The 8,579-nt window shown below is 43.0% G+C and overlaps 1 long non-coding RNA gene across 1 annotated transcript; it reads right to left on the reverse strand.

The window, feature by feature from the left end:
• Positions 1–11: 11 nt before the first annotated feature.
• LOC139026601 (uncharacterized) lies at positions 12–7,805 on the reverse strand. Its single transcript, XR_011478447.1, has 3 exons — positions 7,760–7,805; positions 103–200; positions 12–51 (listed from the first exon to the last, which is right to left on the reverse strand). It is a non-coding gene; the product is annotated as an uncharacterized lncRNA (long non-coding RNA).
• Positions 7,806–8,579: the final 774 nt, after the last annotated feature.

Raw genomic sequence — 8,579 nt, forward strand, 5'->3', positions numbered from 1 at the left:
CCTATAGACACCCTGGACCAACCTGGAGAGAACACAGCATTATATCAGGACCTATAGACACCTAGACCAACCGAGGAGAGAAACACAGCATTATATCAGGACCTATAGACACCTGGACTAACCTGGAGAGAACACAGCATTATATCAGGACCTATAGACACCTGGACCAACCTGGAGAGAACACAGCATTATATCAGGACCTACAAGATGAGGATCCTGCTGATAGTCATCCTCTCTCCTTCATGACAGGTAATAGCTTGTTATAACTCTCTATAACATGTAATAACATCCAGTTAGTCTTCTTATAAAGGCTGCTACTACAGATCAGGACACACTACTGTGTGTGTGTGTGTGTGTGTGTGTGTGTGTGTGTGTGTGTGTGTGTGTGTGTGTGTGTGTGTGTGTGTGTGTGGGTGTGTGTGGTGTGTGTGTGTGTGTGTGTGTGTGTGTGTGTGTGTGTGTGTGTGTGTTTGTACTGGTGTGTTTGTACTGTGTGTATAATTTGAGGATGCCACTGGTGTAGGAATCCTAACTGTAAGTACATTTATCATCTATGCATCTTTAATCCACTTACATGTACATTTTACCTCAATTTGCCCAGCTCAGATAAGGAAACACGACTAAACTAAGAGAATATAAAATATTCCTCCTATTGACAGATGACTGCTATGAGAAGTCAGTCTATAGTATTAGACTAAGGTTGTGATGTGTGTTCCTATTGTGACAGATGACTGCTGTGAGAAGTCAGTCTATAGTACTAGACTAAGGTTGTGATGTGTGTTCCTATTGACAGATGACTGCTGTGAGAAGTCAGTCACAGAGACRGCCTATCTGGGAGGAGAAGCTACCATCAGATGCAACTATCCAGAGGACCATGAGGACAGCATCAAGTATTTCTGCAAGGAAAGCAATGACTTCAAGACTTGTGTTTATATGATCGCTGCTCACCAGACATCTGCAAAAGCTCGGCGATTCTCTCTGTCTGTCAACAGCAGAGATACATTCTACACAGTGACCATCAGTGACCTGACTGAAGATGATACTGGGACCTACTGGTGTGGAGTAGAAACCAGCAGGACAGAACAACGTTACATTACACTGATCACACAGGTTAAACTGGATGTTATAAGTGAGTATAAACAAGTCTTCTATTTCTTTAGCATGTGATCCCATGCCAAGAGTGTGCAAAGCTGTCATAAAGGGTGGTTACTTTGAAGGTCCTAAAATCTAAAATATATTTAAAATAAAATTGAACACTTTTTTGGTTTCTACATGATTCCATACGTGTWATCTCATAGTTTTGATGTCTTCGCTATTATTCTACAATGTAGAAAATAGTAAAATAAAGAAAAACCCTTGAATGAGTAGGTGTGTCCAAACTTTTGACTGGTACTCTACATATAAATATATAATTTCCATGTCGACATTAGTAGATAGGGGAAATCTCTCTCTCTCTCTCTCTCTCTCTCTCTCTCTCTCTCTCTCTCTCTCTCTCTCATATATTGTTGGAGGGTTTTCACCTTACTTATTTGACTCACTATGTTCCAACAGATAAGACCAATAGAACACAAGGTAATAACAATTCCACCACCACAGACATGACTAGAACACAAGGTAACAACAGCATTACCACAGACATGACTAGAATACAAGGTAACAACAGCATCACCACCACCACAGACATGACTAGAACACAAGGTAACAACAGCATCACCACCACCACAGACATGACTAGAACACAAGGTAACAACAGCATCATCACCACATACCATGACTAGTACACAAGGTAACAACAGCATCACCACCACAGACATGACTAGAACACAAGGTAACAACAGCATCACCACCACAGACATGACTAGAACACAAGGTAAAACAACATCACCACCACACCATGACTAGAACACAAGGTAACAACAGCATCACACCACAGACATGACTAGAACACAAGGTACAACAGCATCACCACCACAGACATGACTAGAACACAGGTAACAACAGCATCACCACCACCACGACATGACTAGAACACAAGTAACAACAACATCACCACCACAGACATGACTAGAACACAGGTAACAACAGCATCACACCACAACTGACTAGACACAAAAGGTAACAACAGCATCACCACCACAGACATGACTAGAACACAAGGTAACAACAGCATCACCACCACAGACATGACTAGAACACAAGGTAACAACAACATCACCACCACAGACATGACTAGACAACAAGTAACAACGCCACACACCACAGACATGACTAGAACACAAGGTAACAACAGCATCACCACCACAGACATGACTAGAACACAAGGTAACAACAGCAATCACCACACAGACATGACTAGAACCACAGGTAACAACAGCATCACCACCACAGACATGACTGAACACAAGGTAACAACAGCACCACCACCACAGACATGACTAGAACACAAAGTAAACAGCAGCATCACCACCACAGACATGACTAGAACACAAGGTACACAAACCAGCATCACTCATGACTAGAACACAAGGTACAACAGCCATCATACATGACTAGAACACAAGGGTAACAACATCATGAACAATCCATCACAACAGACCTTAGAGTAAACTACAAACTACCACAGCACCATACTGTAACATGGACTACAACTACCAAGCATCTACTGTAACATGAACTACACACTACCAACCACCATACTGTAACATACTACAACTACCAAGCACCATACTGTAACATGACTACAACCACCAAGCACCATACTGTAACATGGACTACAACTACCAAGCACCATACTGTTAACATGGACTACAACTACCAAGCACCATACTGAATCACCATGGACACTACAACTACCAAGCACCATACTGTAATGACTACAACTCAAGCCATACTGTAACATGGACTACAACTACCAAGCACCAACATACTGTAAATGGACTACAATACCAAACCATACTGTAACATGGACTACGACTACCAAGCACCATACTGTAACATGGACTACAACTACCAAGCACCATACTGTAACAAGACTACAACTACCAAGCACCATACAGTGTACAATGACTACGACTACCAAGCACATACTGTAACATGGACTACAACTACCAAGCATCCTTCCTCATAAACTACAACTATGAATCTAAAGACACACCACCTTGTGGTGAAACTGCTCAGTATACATCGTCCACTCTCTAACAGTGAATAACATTAACCACAAACAAAACACATGACTTTGCTGATACTTCATATTAGATTGATAATCTGACTGTGACTATTGATACCTCATTAACAATTCCTCTCTGTTCTGCTCTCCTCAACACCACATGTTTCTCTGTCTGTTTTGTCTTCCTCCTCCCTCCCTCTGAAATGAAGAAACCCAGAAGTACAGTACAGTAGAGACCAGCTAAAGTGTCCATCACTGTTTACATTTGCCTGAGTACTGTCTCTGGCTTCTAGGTGATGTGATGTTCTCTGGTGTTGTCTGGGTGTTCTAGGTGATGTGATGTTCTCTGGTTGGTCTGGGGTTCTAGTGATCTATGTTCTCTGGTGTTGTCTGGGTGTTCTAGGTGATCTGTGATGTTCTCTGGGTGTTGGTCTGGTGTTCTAGGTGACGTGATGTTCTCTGGTGTTGGTTGGGTGTTGTTCTACTACTGCTGGGTCTGCTGCTGTTCATGTTCTTTAGACAGAGGAGAGACAAGACAGGAGAAACAGGTACACTAGTTATCACACACAATCATTATTAAAGAATTAACAAAATAAATGTCAAAAATAAATATAGATTTTATAAATAACATCTTTGTTTTCCTCTTCAGCATCTAAACACTCTGCCAGACTGTTGGGTCTGACTCCATGACAACCAACCAAGATCCAGACACAGGAACCATCGCCAACCCCATCTACTCCACAGCAACAACTCAGAACTCAGAACACCTGTGACATCACACCATCTATGCCACGGCAACCAATCCTGTCCAGATGCATCACTTCAAACGTTGGTCGGTCTAAAGGTCCCAGACACTGTGCCTATTCTACTGTCACTTCCCAGATCCAGCCTGTCTCCACTATGCTACTGTCAACTTCCCAGAACCAGCCTGGCTCCACTATGCTACTGTCAATTCCCAGAGTCCAGCCTGTCTCACTATGCTACTGTCAACTTCCCAGAGATCCAGCCTGTCTCCACTACACTACTGTCAACTTCCCCTGAGAGTCCAGCCTGTCTCCACCATGTACTTGTCAACTTCCCCAGAGATCCAGCCTGTCTCCACCTATGCTACTATCAACTTCCCAGAGATCCAGCTGTCTCCACTACGCTACTGTCAACTTCCCCAGAGATCCAGCCTGTCTCCACTACGCTACTGTCAACTTCCCGAGATTCCAGCCTGCTCCACTATGCTACTGTCAACTTCCCCAGAGATCCAGCCTGTCTCCACTACGCTACTGTCAACTTCCCCAGAGATCCAGCCTGTCTCCACCACATTAAGCTTTACTGTCAAACAACTTCCCCCTGAATCCAGCGTCTCCACTATGCTACTGTCACATCCCAGAGATCCAGCCTGTCTCCACTATGTACTGGCAACTTCCCCAGAGATCCAGCCTGTCTCCACTATCCTACAGTTTTTTTACTCACTGACTGTCGTGACTGACTTTCATTAGTCTGATGAATGTTTTTGCTTAAATACCAGTAACTATGTTGTAACTGTACCCAATATTTAATCATGAAACAATTAACTCATTAAATTTGGCGCCGCCCCGAATAAGTGTTTGAGTTATCATCTCCGAAATTAAACTCTAGAAGCTATATTATAAGATATATATCAGTCACTTATTAATTATTACCTCATATCAGTCTCATTCTGAACAGTCACTTTTAATTATTACCTCATATCAGTCTCATTCTGAACAGTCACTTATTAATTATTAACTCATATCAATTCTCATCTGAACAGTCACATTATAATTATTACCTCATATCAGTCTCATCTGAACAGTCACTTTATAATATTACCTCATATCAGTCTCATTCTGAACAGTCACCTTATTAATTATTAACTCATATCAATTCTCATCTGAACAGTCACTTATTAATTTTTATCTATATCAGTCTTTCTGAAACAGTCGCAACCTTCTTGATCTGCAAGAACCCAACATTGATCATCAAACTATACAATTTGATTGAATCATTTATTTACTAACTAACTAAATAATAACAGAACACACACATACTTGCATGAGACAAAAGTCCCTAGTGGACTAACAAGATATGACGGCTTGAAATGGGCACTTATCATGGTCACATTCCATAACTATTCTCCCATTAATCGCATACTTTGCACACGAACCACCGCCCGTTCGGTATAAGAAATAATGAATGTATTTACGTGTTGAATGCTGTTCTTCGTTTATCTCGGTCGGAACTAAGCCTTTTCGGAAAGTTGTTGACCTTTCAGCTGTTTGGCTCTGATTGTCCGAAAGGGGTTTCCCTTTCCGTTCTTCTACTGTTGTTCACTCTGGAAGATAACCAGCCATGTCAACAGTGATGAGAGTTGGTGATGAGCATAGCAAGATAGTCCTTTAGATGAGTTGTTCTCGATATCTGACTTAAGACAGCTAATCAGCTGTACCAGTGATTGTCTGAGGTGAGCTTCTCGCCTCTTCCTCCTCGTGTTGGCACTCAGGATTCGGACCAAGATGGACATGAGCTGCAGCTCTTCGTCTCTGTGGTCTAAAGGAAGGTGAGTTTATCTTCTTCACCTCGTGTTGAGGTTAAGTTCTAACCGTTTCCATGGTCTCACATCTTTCTGGTCTAAAGATTGATTTTTCAGGGTTCAGCTCCTGACCACTTTACACACCAGCAGCAACACAAAAATGTTCTGGTCTGATATGTTAATTCTTAGCCAATCCTTTATACACTCTGGTAAAAATGGGGTGTTACCGTCATGCTGAAACGCTCTCTGAGGTCCCTCAGGCATGGCTACTTACTGGGCAATGTATCATCAAAACTGTGTACTCGTTAGAAAATTTGAATCAAATTCTTAACAAAAACATTATCTTCATTTTACAGTGTCTATTGGATGGAAACTTGACATATACATTGTACATTGTACATTCTACATTCGGATGTTAGAAATACTGTTCCAAAGTTAGAGTTTTGGGCAAAAGTCTCTCTAGACAAAAGACATTCCAATCCCAATACTAAAGGGTAGAGAGACAAAGTTTCCCCCTCCAGAGATTTACAGCAGGGTGTGAAGGTGACGAATCAACACTCCCCTCTCCTCTCTGTTGGAGAGAGATGAGGCTGTACTGTCACCCCCCCCATCAGTCTGATCCTCACAGGACAGTCAGACAACTGGGAAATGAGACTATGTGTATTATCAATAAAGCACCAATATATTTATGTATTTGATACGTTCCATTCTAGCCATTACTATAAGTAGTCCTCCCTCACCAGCCTCCACTGGTGCTGTCAGTAAACTCTAGTACTCTGTCCTGTCTCATCAGCATGTACCACTGTCATTAGACACACAACTGAGATGGAGGGATAGATGGAGGGAGAGAGAGCTGGAGGGAGAGAGAGTGGAGGGAGACTGCCCTCCAGTGGCAGAATAACTCTGTTTCCTCTCCTCTGTAGCAGCCTCCAGTGGCAGAATAACTCTGTTTCTCTCCTCTGTAGACAGTCTCCAGTGGCAGAATAACTCTGTTTCTCTTCTGTAGACAGTCTCCAGTGGCAGAATAACTCTGTTTCTCTCCTCTGTAGACAGCCTCCCAGTGGCAGAATAACTCTGTTTCTCTCTCTCTGTAGACAGCCTCAGTGACAGAATAACTCTGTTCTCGCCTCTGTAGACATCTCCAGTGTAGAAATAACTCTGTTTCTCTCCTCTGTAGACAGTCTCCAGTGGCAGAATAACTCTGTTTCTCTCCCTCTGTAAACAGCCTCCAGTGGCAGAATAACTCTGTTTCTCTCCTCTGTAGACAGCCCTCAGTGGAGTAGAATAACTCTGTTTCTCTCCTCTGTAGACAGCCTCCAGTGGTAGAATAACTCTCTGTTCTCTCCTCTGTAGACAGCCTCCAGGGTAGAATACTCTGTTTTCTCCTCTGTAGACAGCTCCAGTGCAGAATAACTCCTGTTTCTCCCTCTGTAGACATTCTCCAGTGGTAGAATAACTCTGTTTCTCTCCTCTGTAGACAGCCTCTCCAGTGGCAGAATAACTCTGTTTCTTCTCCTCTGTAGACAGTCTCCAGTGTAGAATAACTCTGTTTCTCTCCTCTGTAGACAGTCTCCAGTGGCAGAAATAACTCTGTTTCTCTCTCTGTAGACAGCCTCCAGTGGAGCAATAACTTGTTCTCTCCTCTGTAACGCCTCAGTCTGAAGAGAGTGTTTGAATGTGTTTCCTGTTATGATCCAATAGAGGACTCTGCTCTCTTTCTCTCACCCTCCCTCTCTCTCCTCTCTCTCCCCTCTCTCTCTACTGTGTGATGTAGGAACATAGATGTGATTGGTTAAGGAGGAAGAGGGAGGGTCTGGCAGAAATAACATGTGGTAGGAGGGTTTGAACTAGTAGAGAGAGAGAGAGAGATGCAGAAATAGGGAAGTACATAGTTGTACGAGCGCAAAGAGTGAGTTAGAGAGAGAGGAGAGAGAGAGAGAGAGAGAGAGAGAGAGAGACATATGAAGTACATTACGTTTGTATTTAAGTTCCTTAAGTAGAGAGAGAACAGAGAGAGTTGTAGACTTGGACACACAGCATTATATCAGGACCTATAGACACCTGGACCAACCTGGAGAGAACACAGCATTATATCAGGACCATAGACACCTGGACCAACCTGGGAGAACACAGCATTATATCAGGACCAATAGACACCTGACCGAACCTGGAGAGAAACACAACATTATATCAGGACCTATAGACACCTGGACCAACCTGGAGAGAACCACAGCATTATATCAGGACTATAGACACCTGGACCAACCTGGAGAGAACACAGCATTATATCAGGACCTATAGACACCTGGACCAACCTGGAGAGAACACAGCATTATATCAGGACCTACAGACACCTGGACCAACCTGGAGGACACAACATTATATCAGGACCTATAGACACCTGGACCAACCTGGAGAGAACACAGCATTATACTCAGGACCTGTAGACACCTGGACCAACCTGGAGAGAAACACAGCTTATATCAGGAACCTATAGACACCTGGACCAACCTGGAGAGAACACAACATTATATCAGGACCTATAGACACCTGGACCAACCTGGAGATAACAACAGCATTATATCAGGACCTATAGACACCTGGACTAACCTGGAGAGAACACAGCATTATATCAGGACCTATAGACACTGGACCAACCTGGGAGAACACAGCATTATATCAGGCCCTATAGACACCTGGACCAACCTGGAGAGAACACAGCATATATTCAGGACCTATAGACACCTGGACCAACCTGGAGAGAACAGCATTATATCAGACCTATAGACACGGACTAACCTGGAGAGAACACAGCATTATATCAGGACCAATAGACACCTGGACCAACCTGGAAGAGACACAACATTATAT

The sequence above is a fragment of the Salvelinus sp. IW2-2015 genome, unplaced genomic scaffold (genome assembly GCF_002910315.2).
Source record: "Salvelinus sp. IW2-2015 unplaced genomic scaffold, ASM291031v2 Un_scaffold5244, whole genome shotgun sequence".
NCBI classification, from domain to species: domain Eukaryota; kingdom Metazoa; phylum Chordata; class Actinopteri; order Salmoniformes; family Salmonidae; genus Salvelinus; species Salvelinus sp. IW2-2015.